Source organism: Bacillus rossius, chromosome 15 (genome assembly GCF_032445375.1).
Source record: "Bacillus rossius redtenbacheri isolate Brsri chromosome 15, Brsri_v3, whole genome shotgun sequence".
NCBI lineage: Eukaryota > Metazoa > Arthropoda > Insecta > Phasmatodea > Bacillidae > Bacillus > Bacillus rossius.
The window spans coordinates 1,896,684-1,914,360 of NC_086342.1; positions in this window are offsets into that span (position 1 = coordinate 1,896,684).

Consider the following 17,677-nt stretch of genomic DNA (forward strand, 5'->3'; position numbering starts at 1 on the left):
ATGCAAGCAAAAGTTTTACGATCAACACCGCCGTGTTTTAAATATGTGTGTTTACACAAAAAAAAAAGGGAAAATAATTTAACATTACGACAAGGCTTTATTCTGGCTGCTGGCACGGCGGTAAAGACAGAATGGATAAGTTATTATCTGGTAAAGGCCTTCTGAATGGTATGATTTACCATTCTTGGAAACATGAATAATCAAAGGCCAAAATACCATCCATTGGGGTGTGTCTGGGTGGCTTTCAAGAACAAAAGTAGTAGTATATCCTGACGGGTTCAGTCCTAGGAGGAGGTGGTGGGGAGGCCAGGCCGGGCTTTGCCCGGAAATAACTCGTATATTTAAGAAGAGTGAAACTGGTTAAAACTTTTTTTTTTTTTTTTTTTTTTTAAGCTATGAAACACCGGGTAAAGGTTCTTGAAAGCACACTTGGATTACACCCTTATATTTATTCCTGTGCCATGTCATGTGATGGTTGCCGCGTCAGATGTCATAGTTGCCCTGCGCGCTCAGAGGCGACACCGCGCTAGAAGCACCGGCCTGCGTCACTGACACAGACACGCCCCTGACTAAGGTGGCCACCAGGAGAAACTAAGAACCTGGGAACAAATAATTTTGTCGGCCCTCTCACCAATCTGGTGTGTATTGTTTTGTCATGGTTGACAGGATTTAGTAAAACCTATCTTCCTGCATTATATATGTTTGCAAGCTACTGGCTGCGTGTGGCTGGATATACCTGACTTGTTGCGATTCATTTTGAGATAGACTAGAATGCAGTTTATAGGACTTCTGGCCAGTCAAAAACCCCCTCAAAAATATATATCGAATGAACAGCATCTCAGATAAGAGGCGTCTCGAGTCAGTAGCCAACGAGCAGGTCTAAAATCCGCCCGAGTAGTTTCAGGATCGTGACGTCTATCCTGGAGGTCATTGGAACTGCGAATTTTCCCACTCTGTACTGATAGCTATGGACCGGAAAAATTCGCGGGTTCAATGACCTGCAGGATGAACTCCATAGTTAAACGTACTCTCGGTCAAATGTCACCCACCCATTGGCTGCTGTCTTGTGAGACGTCCCAACGTAGCAGCCTGTGATTCGATAAAGGGTTGGTTGGGGTGTTTCTCACTGGCCCAGAGTCATCCAGGTGAGTTGTGAGCCAATAGCAGAGGCAGCACTGAGGTATAACTATTGGTATTTTAGCCTATCGCGAAATGAATTCGCGAATTTTTCGGTCTCTACTGATAGCTGGTGACTGTCACAGGTTCAACGACCTGCAGCTATTTAGCCGAAAGTCATTAGACGGAAAGGCACTAGACCGAAAGTCATTAGACGGAAAGGCACTAGACCGAAAGGCATGATAACGAAAGCAGGTCAGATGATTGTCGGTTCTGCCTTTGAATATATATACTGTATAGAAGTCGCCAGCCCAGGTTAAAATTTCTAATACGGTTTTGAGGTAGTTGGTTAATTCACCGCCGCAATCGCCACCATCTCTAGGGCATCGACTTGTGGTGGTCCCTAGCGGACAAGTGCCGAACTCTTCAAACACCCCTTCCCCCTCCCGCTGAACGACCTTGAACTGCAGTGAATGATGGATGGGGTGGTGCGGGGAATGACAGCGGGCGACAGTGCTGCGCTCTAACGTGTAAATAACAACTAAGACGATACAGGGCGTTACGGCAGCGCACTGCAGCGGTGAAGTTCCCAAGCTGCTCATTTTACGCTCTTGAAAAACGTAGAGTAAATCCTATCCACTCGCGACTTCTATACAGTATATATATTCAAAGGTTCTGCTGATGGCCACCAGGCGCCGCGGTGACAAGACAGTGGTCGGGTTCGCGGGAGACGCCGCGGTGACGTCACGGGACTGGTCGCCGTCACCTCCAGAGATAGGCCCGGCGCCCCGGGGCCGCTTCCTCCGCGGACTGTACCGCGCGCAGTACAGTCCCTGCTCGCACCAGACTGTCCCCGCCTGTCTGTCCGGGCGCGGCACCGCCGTGTTCAGACTAGGGTGACCAAATCATAAAGTTGAAAAAACGGGTCACATCCAAGGAGGGTTTGGGGGCGATACCCTCCAGCTAAAGGGGGGTCCGAGGCGCCTGCATCGAGACGTAATCATTGAAACATGCTCTTTTTTTGCTGATTGGAGACCTATAATTCTTTCTCAATTTACCTATGAATATGTAATTTAATTTAACTTGTGAGGCGTATAATAAATAAAAACAACAATTTTGCAGTGAATGCTTATTTATTATAAGTATGTCTGACATACTTAAAAACATAATTAAACAAGGTAACTAAAATGGGCGAGTTCAACTGTCGAGAAGAGGGGAAGACGGTCCGAGGAGAGGCGCGACAAAAGTGTATCATCAACCCAACGTAAATACGGGACATTTAGGCGTCCCGGGAGACTTTTTCGGAACCCCGTGTACGATCGTTAAAAAACGGGACAATCCCGTTTTTACTGTACGTTTGGTCACCCTAGTTCAGACCCACGCGGGCTTATCGCACTCAGCTCGGATCAGGAACAGTGGGGAAGGAGATGACCAGACTCATTTATTTGTTTGATTTATTAATGTATTCATTGGTGGCGAAGTTAAGGCGATACGCATATTCTCACACTTAACCACAATTTTTTTTTTTGCCATTGGATCCGACATTAAGAACTAAACAAATAAGCATAAAATAAATATAATATAAGAAATAAAATAGAGAGCAGAATTAAGCTTTAACTAAATATTCAAAGATAAGAGGCACTCAAAAAATATTGCCAAAAATCATATTTACAGGTAACTAAAAATTAATCATAGTCATACACAAGCTGTAATGTAATTAATGGTTAAACGTCATCAGTTGCCAGTATAAGATGATATTAGATTCAAGCAGTAGTACGCCGCAAAGTGATCATGGTGGGTAAATGTTTCAAAGATTATTTTTTTTCCCAGCCTATACTTGGAATTAGCTAGGCAAAAGCAAAATAACGATCAGTTTAAAACTAATCTAAATGACATGCACCATTGTCCATTGTTGATTTACATTGGGACGGGCAACAAAGATGAAAACACACTCAGAAAAAGCCAATATTAAACTGATGTCAAATGTTACAGAACAGAGAATTCTGTGGATGAAATTTACTCAGAAAAAAATGTTCGGCATAGACGAACACAGTGGGCTATGTCGTGATTTTCTTCTTTTTTTAAAAAATTCCTTCCACGGAATTCGTAATGCTGTAACAGTTGATATCAGCTGATACTGGCTTGTTTTCCACGTGTGTGTTCATGTATTCATCTTTGCTGTACTTACTTGAGTTTTTCTTTTGTATATGACAACCGGTGTACACGTGCAATGTCGTACGTACATGACAAGAATCATTCAAAAGGACGTTAAGAATGAGATGTTTGCAGGACGTTTCCGGCCACAGGTGGAACAGTTCCACGTGTTGCAGTAACAGTTACTTACTCTATTCAGTGGCCATAAATTGAGCGGTATATTCGTTACTTGAAGCTGGGCAGTGGGTTTCTTCAGAGGGGGCATAGTCCCCTCCCAGAGGCGCAACAACAGGGGGGGGCAAGGGTATTTTGCCCCCCCCCCCTCTGAAACCTTGAAGTGGGGGCAAACGGGGGCAAAGAAAGTGCTGTGTAATCAATTTTTAGATAATAAATCTGCTTAAATAGCACCATTTCCCACCTTGAAATACAAATTTTTCCCGGGGGAGGACCCCCGGACCCCCCGCTTCAATAGGGGGGATCGATGATTCTTTATAAAAAGGTATATTGCCCCCCCTCCCCTTTTGGAAATGTAGTTGTTGCGCTCCTGTCCCCTCCTGACCCCTCGACCACGCCGAGATGCCATTGGTCCGCCATGGCAGACGCGTACAGGCGTGACGTGACCACTAAGAAAACAGCGCGGTTCAGAAGTGCCAACATCAAAAATTAAGTTCTAAATATGAGGAAAACATAGAAATTTCTCAACCACGACATAAATATACGGAATGGTGTATTAACGGAGTGGCGTATTGAGTATAATAGCAAAATATTATACTCCGGAAAAATTATTTACAATGTTGAATTATCTTGGTGGAAATTAAAAAAGCATGGCTGCCATGTGCAGACGTGTGTTCGTGTGTATTTTTTTTTTTTCAATTCAAACTGAAGTTTATGATTTTCAACACTCATACTTTTCAGCTAAGTGGTTTTTAAGTTACGAAACAAAAGATTAATCACTTTAACATAGTGTTTTGGTTCTACCGTGCTGAAAAATAGATAGTCTGAAACATTCATGGGTGAATATTTCGCAGCAACGAACGACCAAATAAAAAAAAAAAATAAAAAATCAAACATTTTGTTTGGAAAAGCTAAGGACTTTTAGGTTGTTAGGTTGTCGATAAATACTGCAGTGCTCGTATTTCCAAAGAACATAAGAGCATCAGTTACAGAATTGAGTTGCGACTCTTATCTTCCTCGCTCTGTCTCTCTCCCAGCTGTGTCTCGTGTCATTCCTGTTATCTGATAACTATTGATAACCGGTCAACACGACACTGAACTCGCGGCTGGCTCTTTCCGCGAATCTTCAGACTCGGGCTGAAAATGCATTCTTGGAACACCATGGGCGAATACCAGACAGCTCACCCCCCTCCCCACACCGCCGCAAGCATTTTTTTTTTGTTACTGTCTACTGAAACATGTCTAAAAATCACAATTGATGAAAATTTTTAATAGATTTTTTTTTTCTTTTTGTTATTGTTAATTATTTTATGATAACACGGATCTCCGCTCGGAAGTCTTATAAAAAATGCTCATTCTCCCCCCATTTTTTTTTTTTTTTTTTTTTTTTTTTACAATTTGAGCTGGCTTTAGTGCTGATGCCAGGGGCGTAGCCGGGAAGGGGGGGGGGTTAAGGGTTCAACACACACCCCCCCCCAGCACCAAATCTTTAATTAATTTCTTATTCATCACTCAAACAAATTTCATATTAAAATTAATAACAATTTTACCATTACAATATTTAAATTTAAGTCCCGAAAACTGCTAAAATACCACTATTCTACACCTTAAAATCCAAATTTTCCCGGGGGAGGACCCCCGGACCCCCCACTTTAATACGGGGGGGAGGGGGCCATGCTTCGTAACACCCCCCATACACAAATCCTGGCTACGCCACTGGCTAATGCTATGGAAGGGAACGTTTTTTTACTCCCAATTCACCCACAAAACTCGTCCTAACAAAACTCTCTCTGTCTATATATATATATATATATATATATATATATATATATATACATACATACATATACACACACACACACACACACAACCTTAATCTACTCCCGTCCGCACCCATAAGCTTTTTCAAGTCGGTTAATTATTATTTTATATTTATAAGTGCTAAATATGTATATTATTTTCAAAACTTAAACACTCACTTTAAAAAAAAAAATGCGTCGAGGGACTACTAGTTTTATAAATTTCGTTACTCCCCATTCAACACCACCCAAGACTCGCAGCTAGGTCCTTTCACCGGGTGGACACGTCCCTGGTGATATTATTCTGGGACACAAATTCATGTTACGCAAATTACATTCAATGAATTTATCATGATTAAAGATATTTTTTTATGTAGTTGTTTGAGTTAAAAATTTGTCTAAGTGCTGATTAAATACGTGATTTTCAGTCACACTTGTGTCGCCGTGGCGTAGCCAGGATTTGTGTATGGGGGGGGGGGGTGTTAAGAAGCATGCCGCCCCCCCCCCCTCGTAATAAAACGGGGGGTCCGGGGTTCCTCCCCCGGGAAAATTTTGATTTTAAGGTGTAAAATAGTGCTATATTAGCAATTTTCGGTAATTAAATTTAAATATTGTAATGGTAAAAATTTTATTAATTTTAATATATTTGTTTGAGTGATGAATAAGAAATTAATTAAAGATTTGATACTAAAGGGGGGGGGGGTTTTGAACCCCTAACCCCCCCCCCCGGCTCCGCCCCTGCTTGTGTGCACCAACTTGCACGTCGCACCGGCATGTCTCGCGCGGTCCGCCGTGTGACGCAAAGATGCGGGGGGTGCGGGGGGAGACAGGGTAGCTGCACTCGCCGCACTGCGCCGGGAGGGTGTGACGTCACGGGGTAGTCGTGACCTTGAGGCCAGGGTGGACGACCCGCGCCGACCCTGTGTCGCGTATCGACCCGCGCTGCGCCCCTTCATACACACCCTCTGCAGCGCCGCCAAGAGACTGCCGGAGTCATCTTCACTGCAGACACTCACTTCAACACACACTGAAGGGATACACACACACACACACACATATATATATATATATATATATATATATATATATATATATATATATATATTGGAGGCAGGGCCCCCACATGGCCGATGCTACCGTTGCTATGGCAAACGGGGCCCACGGGTCTAGGGGGCCTGCGAAGGAAAGAAAAAAAAACTTAAAACAAAAGAGTAGACAATTTAAAATAAATCATAGAAAACAATTAAACAGTAAGGCCTAAATTTAGTTACAGATGAAATATTACACCAGAGTAATATTATTCGGAATATGCTGTGCGTACAGAACGTGTCTGAATCTACAACTGTGAGTACCTAACAAAACCACCACCAATTGACGTGACACCATGTTGACAGTGCAGAACACTTACACTCATTTATTTGCCATTATTCAAAATCAATTTACGTTGACAATCGAAACACTGACTTAAAACTAGTTTTAATGTGTTTCAAAAATAATTGTGAAAAGGTTAATATAAATATATATATATATATATATATATATATATATATATATATATATATATATAAAACTAAAACAATGTACATAAAGGGGAAAAAAAATTTTTTTTATCTCTCTTAGAAAAAAAAGGGGAGCATCATGACTTCTAGCTTTGAATATATATACTGTATAGAAGTCGCCAGCCCAGGTTAAAACTTCTAATACGGTTTTGAGGTAGTTGGTTAATTCACCGCCGCAATCGCCACCATCTCTAGGGCATCGACTTGTGGTGGTCCCTAGCGGACAAGTGTCGAACTCTTCAAACACCCCTTCCCCCTCATGTTGAACGACCTTGAGCTGCAGTGAATGATAGGTAGGGGGTGCGGGGAATGACAGCGGGCGACAGGGCTGCGCTCTAACGTGTAAATAACAACTAAGACGATACAGGGCGTTACGGCAGCGCACTGCAGCGGTGAGGTTCCCAAGCTGCTCATCATACGCTTTTGAAAAACGTAGAGTAAATCCTATCCACTCGCGACTTCTATACAGTATATATATTCAAAGCTTCTAGCAACGGGGCCCACAGAATGATGTGGGGGTCTGATTGGAGGGCAGATCAACTGAATTATTTGTGTTCAAAGATACATACACATCAAATATTTAAAAAAAACTGGTAATTTTTCGGAAACCATTCCAACTTGCGATGTATTCAAAATAAATTTATTTATTTATTTACCATCTAAGTTTAATGCTGTGGTAGTTCAATAAATTCAGTTATTCTGTAAGGCTAAAGTAATTGCTAATGAATAATAAATCATCACACGGCCCAAAATTGAATGTGTGTGTTCGGCATTTGAAAAGCTCCCGTTGAAAAAAAAAAAAAAAAAAAAAAAAAAAAAAAAAAGCAGCACTAATTAATATTTTTGTCTCGATCTTCTTGGCATTCCTGTTCCTACCACATCGTCCGTTGTATTGTATTCACCTTTCTGAAACGAAAATTTGGAAACAGCAAATACCATGCTGCCAAAGGAGACACGGATTAGGACAAATAGTTCAAGTCGGCCAACGTGTTCGGACCGTCGCGTCGCCCACAACACGCATGACGTCGGAGGGTCACGTGGACCAATCAGCGGTCACAACATGGGACATTGCGATAGTAAACGATTGTAAATGCTTCTCACAACTTTTTGACGTGACAACGTCTAATAAATCGATGAACGCCGGCTGCACGCACGAAAAAGGATGACTCATTGTCCCGTTACGCTCATTGTACTCTTGCGCCGCATCTATCTCTCTTCCACTCGATTAGAACAACCATCGATTTGACTTTTTCGAGGCACATTAAACTTGAAACACTACTATTCGTTTCCTACTTTTCCTATCATCGTCCTATCCTTAACAGAATAACACAGATTGGAAGAAGTTAAATAGCAAACATGTATAAACGTTATAGTTAATATTATCTGTTCGTTAAAGTAATAAACATATTTGAATTAATGAGTGCAAATGAAAGTAAATTTATCAATTAAATTGTAGATTTCATTTCACTCCTTCTTTGTATCCATACAAAATAGTGATAATTCAATAAAAATGATTCAATTTTATTCATAAAAGTATGCAATCATTTCATCAATGTTTTGTTATGACGTTTTCACGTTAAACTATCGTCCGTAAACCGACTTTACAGACAACCAATTTTTTTTTTTCAATGTATAAACCAGAACCTTTGAACTGGATACCTTGCAGTTGTTCTGCCACAAATGATTTCAACATATTCTCAGTGTCATATAATGGATGTAAAATAGTCATCTTGCGCGACCTTTCATATCCATGATGTTACACTAAGTGAATATCTGTTTAAAATATTTGTGGCAAAACAATATTATGCAAGGGAGGTATCCAGTTAAAATTTTAGAATTATCCGTGAAAAAAAAGTAATGATGGAAAAAAAAATTCAACGTGGCGTGTGGAACAGACTACAGAATCTAGCTGAAGGTCACTCTTGTGACCTCGCGTGACTGTGACTTCACCCAGTAACCCCCCCCCCCCCCTTTTTTTTTCTTTTTGAAGGTGAGTGCTGATTAATGACACTCTACAACAACGTAAAAAAAAAAAAAAAAACCTTGAAATATATAATTTATGCTCTGCCATGTCAATAATTTTTATGTATAATTTAAAACAGGGTTATGCTGGAATCACAATGGCGCAACACCTATATCGCATTATTGGCAGCATTGTGCATTTAACCGCGCGGCGTACCTATCATTATTTACGACGCATGAAAAACAATAAACAAAAAACCAATGGAAATTAAAATTACTTATTTTGGCGCAACATCTTTACTGCGCTCTGGTGACTACTTTGTAAATCAGGGGATCCGGACATCGGACATCGCAATTGTGGACAGGACAGTTTCCCGTGCGACCTTGTGACGTCACTCACGCTGGGATAAGGACACGGACAGCCCACTGGTCTTTATTGGAAGAACAGTTACACCTCGACTATCCGGACAAAAAGGCAACCTGGACAGTCGAAAATCCTCACGATCCGGGCAATGTGGGTAACAAGCAAAACAAAATCCTTAGATAAGAAGTCTAACCAGTTATTACGATTTACGTAGTATGGATGCCCTGTGTTGTTCAAGTCATTAAAAATCAAAATCTATTCACACTATTTCTAAACAAATAATTCGTTAGGTAACTTGTAAGTTTGAAACACGTATGGCGGCTTCAGGATGACTTTTCGGGAGGGGCTATCGCACAAAGAAAGGTCGTAGTCGCAAAAAAATAAAAGTGGTCAGATATTGGCCTTGGAATATTATTTACAAATCACAGGTTTCAAATACATAAACTTAGTAGCTCCATGCAACTTTTGATGAGATAAAAGTTTAACATATGAAATTAGATATTTAAGTGACCATAAATGTACACTGATCAATAGAATTGGTCTCGCGAGGGGCTATCACCCCCCACCGCCCCCCTTCTGGAGCCGCGCTTGTTCCAGACCTCAGCTGGCGCCCGACGCTGACCTAAGAGCGCACGTGTGCGCATGACCCCCACAAGGGTGGGGCTGGGTGGACCCCTGGGTTTATCTCGGTGTGTGAAATAAACATACACACTCGCTGTGGTTATTTGAAAGTAAAATAATTTTTATAAATAAAGCTGAGTTTGGACTTATAAAAATAGTAACCATAAATTACGCCCTGTATTTTCAGGTTGAATAACATTCTAAACAGGAGTGTAGGTAAGATATAACCATGCAATCAGTGGCGTAGCCAGGGTTTGTGTATGGGGGGTGTTAAGAAGCATGAGGCCCCCGCCCCCCCCCCCAATATTAAAGTGGGTGACCCGGGGGTTTGGATTTTAAGGTGTAAAATAGTGCTATTTTAGCAGTTTTCGGTACTTAAATTTAAATATCGTAAATATGGTAAAATTTTTTTTTATTAATTTTAATATGAAATTTGTTTGAGTGATGAATAAGAAATTAATTAAAGATTTGGTGATAAGGGAGGGGGGGGGTGTTTGAACCCCTAAACCACCGCCCCCTCCCCCCCGGCTTCGCCGCTGCAAGCAACTACATATAATGTAACATTGGGGGAGGGGGGGCGACTCCGATCCTGGGTCCAGGGCCAGTAATGGAACGTGGGGGGCCCATGTGTGTGTGTTCGCGAGAGGTAGAGAGTGGGGGAGAGAGAGGCAGCAGGTGGTCGGGCGCTGCTGCTATATAAGGTCTCGTGACCTGCTGGAGCGAGGCTGCTGACGCAACGACCCCCAGGCGCCGAGCTGGAGAGAGAGTTCCAGACTCGCCGCTGTGAGGCCCGCCGCACAGAGCAGGCCAGGCGCACGACCCGCGAGTTGTCGGTTCACAAATCAAATCTTACTGTTAATTTCAGCCAATGAAATTTCGTGATGTATCCGACATCTGCTGGTAGGGTTACTACATAACTATACCAACCAGTGGCGGATCCAGGATTTTGGTTTGGGAGGGGCTTGACCCAGCTGAGGCTAGGCTTTATCAAGGCAAACACTAAAACAATAGTGGACCCAGATGCTTTTTGGGGGGGGCCCCTTGAGCCCCTTAGCGCCCCCCCCCCTCTGGATCCGCTACTGATACCAACCACCGAATGATCATCCAGTGACATATGACCAGCAGCTTGCAAACACAGTTTTTTTTTTCAACGTATGAATTAATTTGTACGAGTAGTCGACTACAAGCTGCACAGGGCCGCTACTGGCCGAGTTGCTTGGCACAGGGCGCTGACACTCACGCTCACGAGGCGTGGAGGGTGGAAGTCAACTCACGTCTGTTGAGTACTGCGCCAGTCAGCAGGTACGTGCAATCAAGCTGCATGCACAACATTGCTGTAGCCAGGCTTTTCTTTCATTTTTTTTCTAATGGGGTGGAGAAGCGGAGACGACAAGACCCGTGGCAGGTGAAGGATGAAAGAAAGAAAGAAAAAAAAAGGGGGGGGGGGGGTCCCTGAGGCCCGGTTGAGATTCAATATTCATATATTTTAAAGACATGAGTTTGCCCTGAAAATAAGAGTCTATTGCCAACATAACTCCTTAGAAACCTCACAAGTTAAGCTATACGTGCATGCCACATTAATTGTTGTTTTGAAGTTAAACGGTTCTGGTGAGAACAAAAAAAAATAAAAAAAAAAAAAAAAAAGGTAAAGAGTTTGGTAAGGGATTGAGGACGAAGGCAATCCTACAGTGATATTGCTGTTTCCACACCGCCCTATTGGAAAATTCACATTTTTTTTTCTTACATCAACTGTGTTATCGACGTCACCGCTATTACATCTCTGTTTTCTCGCAGTACTTCAGGATGTTTCGGAACGCAAGTTGTGCACGGGAGACGTTGCGAGACTGTGGAGTAGGGTGCCCACAAGAAAAAAAAAATATTTCATGCCAACTTAGGCGAGAAAAAAATACTAGATTTGAAAATAAAAATGAACTATATTATATTTTGTTATAGTTTTTACAATTTAGGAAGTTATTATGGCATTGCAATGCTCTAACTTAAATATCACACCACACACACATACATTATACATTCCATAGTTTTTAAAAATAATTACGCCTAATAATAAAACATATTGGAGTTGCTGTAATTTTATTATATTAAAGAAAAAAATACTAGATCTGTCCGTAAATGTACTAGAGCACTAAAAGTACTAGATCTAGTGGGAAAGTACTAACTGTGGCCACCTTGCTGTGGAGCGGGCCGCTAGCGTGGGTCGAGCCTGGCTTCACCGCCCACAAGGGCGTGCCACGCTCTGCCAGCCACGCTCTACCAGCCACGGCGGTCTGCACGCTCACACGCTCGCAACCCGGGGAGCCTTCTTTTCACAGACGAGAGCCAAACGTCCGATCGTGTATCTTCGGTTTTTTTTTTTGGATTTTGTTAGAGACCTGCAAAATTCGCGGATTCAATGACCTCCAGGATACTCTACTACACTCCACACACTCGGGCAAATGCCACCTGTTCATTGGCTGCTGACTTGTGAGTCGTCTTGACTGAGTGTCTGTGATTCGACACTTCTTTGAGCGAGGGTCTCTGATTGGCCCTCATTAATCCAGATTGACAGTGAACCAACCAGTGGTAGAAGCAGCGCTAAGGTATAATTATTTGAATTGTAGCCTATCACGAAATGAATCCGCGAATTTTGCAGGTCTCTACTAATGGTCAATCAGGTTAGGTTAGCTACATTATAAATACTTTAAAACATCGTGGACGGTTGATTTGGTTAGGATAGCTACATTAAAGATACGGAAAAAAATAAAATAAACTTCGGGGAACTTCAGGTTTTGGCTCTCTCGTCTGTGAAAAGAAGGCTTCCCCTCACAACCCGGCCCGATCCTGTGAGAACAAGATGTTATGGCAAAGTAATGCCTGACCTTGACGCTTCATCCTAGCCAAACCCCATCGGGCAGTGAGTGGCAGAACCACAAGGGCGGAAGGGGGGTAGAGAGAGAGACTGCCTTACTAACCCAAGCTTTGAGAAGAGGTGCTCACAATAAGTTTATTCATAAATTAGCTTTCATGTATTCTATACATCTCGCTGACCTCTTGTCTATAAGGCCATCACAGATGGGCAGCATCTCGCTGGAGGATCTCTGGGAAGCTGTGGGAAACAGAGATCACGATGGGCGGACTAGGATTCAGACTGAGGTCGTACCACTGCTGCATCAAGCGGCATGAACGTTTTTAGAATAGAAAATTGTTTAAACAGGACAATATACACCCCAGTGTACTTACAGAATGTCTACAAATACCTAACTAACGAATTTCTGTTTTTAAAAAAAAGTTATTTTTTATCAGAGTGTGATTTTTAAAATCTAGATATTCAACAAAAACTAGATGAACATGGTCAAATGTATTACAAAATTTTCTACAATTTGCAGGTTAGAAAGCTAAAACATTTTTGGGGATATGTCCACATGCGACTGACTATAAACTGAAGCAATATGCCAAAAAACAAAATGTAATGCTGGAAATTAAAAGTTTTGTGACTCCAGCACCTTTAATGTTTATTATTTAGGGACTTTCTTGTGACTTTCGTGAGCGGTAGACACACTGGTACACACAATTGGGCTAAATCCATACAGTCCCAAGTTATATATCACCCTTCAAGGCATATGCATAGGAGGGGGGAGGGGATGAAGAGATGTTTCCTCCTTCTCCTGAAATCTTAAAAAAAATCTATCATTCCCACCAAATAATGGAAAGAATCTGAAGGCAAACAGTAGGCAAAGAGGTCTCCCCTAAAATGAAATGCTTCATATGTTCCTACCTCAGCTGGATACCATCAATGAGAGCACGGCATTGACACACAATTCCTATGTAGATATACATAAATTAAATTCTTAAATTCTCTTCTCTAATTTTTTATTAAATTCAGCTTCAATTAAAATTTAATCATGCTTTACACAGATCAAGTGTGTTATAAGTGTGCACACCATCTATATGCGATGCAAGTTCACACTTTAGGATTGGTTACACTGTGATGCAGCAAACAGAGTTCAGGTTTTTGCCTTGAGGAATCAGTGGGAGAGAACGTGGTTTTATTAAGTGGCTTTAGCTTTAAGTGTGTTCTTTGTATGCATGCTCTTGTACACAGTGAGTGTTGCGCTGCACATGTAAGAAAGATCACTTGTTCTTACAATGACAATACAAGTAATCTCATTTAAACTATAACAACAGGCTGCAAGCATACATTACCTCCACTGCTTGGGTAAACATGCCTCAATTTCCTAACAGTATGATCAATATTTAATACATAAACCACCACAATATATAATAAACTGTAACTTTTGTGTACACAACAGTGTTTGTGATGTTTGGTCCAACTAATTTCATATTTCACAATTGCACAAAGGGCTTCGCAGTAAATATTCACGAAACTACTCGTGGAATCAGAGCGTATTAGCTCAGTGTACTCATGACACCGCACCCTGTACTTGCGAAGGTGGGAAATCGGGAAACCTCGCTGGGAAAGCAGTGAGAAACCAGTATTTGGTTTCGGCTGTAATGCCATGAGTCATCTTCAGTGGGATAATGTTTGCAAAGTCAAAAACAACAGCAACACAGTCATTAAGTAAGATTTAGTAAATGCCTATATAAACCAAACCAGATCTTACTATTTTCTTATCCTGTGATCACGATCCACATGACCTTGCCAAGTTTTAAGGAGGTTAATCATAAATTTTGTTGTGCGTGCGCTGTGCCCCTATGGGTAATGTGTTTAGTACTGTTTCTGCCCGGCGCTTCCACGGCCAATCTATATTTTTGTTCTTTAGACGAAATGTCATATCGAGCGCAGCCGCACGTTACAAAGCTATCGGTGAACTGTTTGTCCAGTAACTCTTGAACTGGCCACCGTGCCTACGAGCGGACTGGAGCCCACTGGAGCCGGACTCCGGGCCATACATAGCCGGCGCTCCGACCCGCCCACTCACACACTCACGCACAGCTGGTCCCCAAGTGGGCGAGGGGACCGGTCTCCAAGGCTGTCCGTGACTCAGCCGACCCACGCTCCCGGCAGCCTCGCAGGCCTTTAACGTTTAAAACTCCTCCGCCACTTGTCCGTAAGGTCATCAGACACGGCCCACAGCGAAGAACCACGCCTGCGTCTGCCTGGAGTGATTTCAGTAAAACTGTGGAAAACGCAGATCCAGATGGACGGACTGGGATTTAAACTGAGGTCTTACCACTGCGGCACCTAGCTCTGAGAATATTTTTCAAGATAGTGAATTGTTTAAACAGTTCAATATACACCTACACGTGTATACAGAATGTCTACAAATACCTAACAAACCAATTCCAGGACTTTTTCAGAAACTTAAAAAAAAAACACTCCTTACTTTTAGGTTATTTCATTAAAAGGAAATTTTTTTTATATCTAGATACTCAACGGAAATTAAATAAACAAAATTTTCTACAATTCCCAGGAACTTACTGACTTTTAAGTTAGAAATCTTTTACATTTTCAGATATAATGCCCACACGTGATTGTAAACTGAAGCGAGGCATCAAGAAACAAAATGTAAGTGAGCCTGCCACCACTTCAAGGCCACGCAGCCCCACACAATTAAGTACAATTGTAAACAAACAAACAAACATCTGTTTACCCAAGCACAGAACACTGAATGTACAACAGAATTACATTTGGCTGAAAAGATTTCAACTGTGAAACTGACTCGGTACACAAAAGTGCCAAAGTCTCAATTCCTTTAAATTTGTATAAATGACCAACCGTCAATTAATACAGGAATATTAAGTCACTAAGCTTGAAGCACAGTATGTAACTTTCATCTAGACATGCATCATATAACAATATTTTACATCATACATTATACCAAATATTTCTACACAAAAAAATTAAATGCTGCTATCCTTTGTAGTACATAGTCAAACAATAGGGTTTTTAAAACAATTAGAAATGAGGTACAATGAGGGAAAAAAAAATTTCTGAGTTAGCTAAATGATTCATAGATTAAAAAAATTAAGTTGTCAATCACAACTTTTGAAACTTAAAGATTTATTCTCCGAAGTTCATAGTTAAAATTTGTCTGGCTAAGTCAAACGTAATTTCTTAGCACACAATTTGAACCTATAAAAGTTTTCCTGATTAGTAAGCCTACAGACAAAATTTATCATCACATGATAACTATAAACGCAATCATGTTACTCAAATATAAATTTACCAAGCAGTATCTCATAGGTCTCATTATCAGTGTCAGCTTAATATATTTAGATGTAGATTACAAAATAAAGTTTTTACATTAAATTAGGATAGTAAATTTTAGAGTAATCAAAGTGCTAAAGTTGAACTAACATCCAATTGACTGAGTAAAGGCAAAAAAGCAACGTAAGCGAAATATGCAAAGGAATGATCTATGTAGTTTCTTTCGTTCTCTGGACAGCACATTAATATTTATTTACATTCCTACCAAATGCTCACCGTGGGTCAAAATAAAATGATTATTTATATTAAAAAAACCAAACAAAGATTTCAAATACACCAAGGAAGCACTATTAAAACATGTAGGCGAAACTAGTTGTACAAGGGGAGAGAAGAACATACATATACTATGAAATCAAGGAAGACATGTAAGTTGGTAACAAGTCTTCAGTTTTCAATTATTAACATACATATACTGACTAACTCCAACTTGCAAGAACAAAATATTTTCAATTTAGATAATATTAAAATATCTTGTTTTTATTTCCAAATTTTTTGTTCATGCTTCATGATCTATCATGAAGCTTGAAATCACAGCAATTGCGGTGCCTACTCGCTTAGTTGAGCTGCAATATATTTTATATGCAAATAAATAATAGTTAAAAAAAACTAAAAAAACACGCTTTATAAGAAAACCAAACTAAAAAATAAATTTGAATTAAGAATAGTGTAAAAATTTTTTTAAATAAATATAAATTAATAATAGTGTATATAAGAAAAAAATGTATTTTATTTAAAAAAAGGGTGGGGTGCTTTTTAAGATATTATTGAAATGATAATCCTTATACTTATATATGTCAATAAAATATTTATAACTATTGACACCATGCACCCCCATGCTTTTTTTAAAATAAATTACATTTTTTTCTTTTTAAACGCATTATTGGGGGGAGAGGGAGGGGGGGAACTGAATTTTTACGATGTGCACACACTATGCAACATACAAATAAAAATTTATATGTGCTGTTAAATCTTATACTTAAGTGTTTGATATTGAATACTGGTCCATATCATTAAAAACATTTATTTATTGTGAATAATAGTGTGGTTATGTTCCCGTACATATAATTTATTTGCATTAATAATTAAAATTTGCCGAGTAAGTACAACTTCTAAGTTTCTAACGCTCACACGTAAGCACACACACCCATTTTTTTCTAATGCAAGATTTTACCACGACAACATTGCGAAATGATGTGCTTTTTGCCAACCGACAAGTTATGCCATACACGCAGTTCACACTAACAGTTATGACCACAGTAATATTTAGTCTTTAGTTTTATTTTTTAAATATAGGTATTTTTGAAAAATTGTACTTTAAGTAATGGGGAGGGGGCCAACCAAATTATTTGCCCCGGGGACCCCAGGTTTCTGTCGACGGCCTTGCCCACAGAAACACAGCTCTGTGCACGGAATATGTCCACAGCCATCATGGTGCCACTACTGGCTTTCAGAAAGAATAACTAGTAACTATCTCTCCATAATATGAAGTTTTTTTTCTACCGTGATCATACTATACTGACTCAAGTAGCAAGTATCCATAAATTGATTCCATGATGCTTTCTTGGAAAAATTATTCCCACCTCCTGCAAGTAATTTGACAACTGGAGTAAGAAGTTGTAGGAAATGTTTGTAGTTCATTGGAGATGGTTGGAAACTATTCTGTGAATAATTTTATAAACACTTGATGATGTATATAATTTGA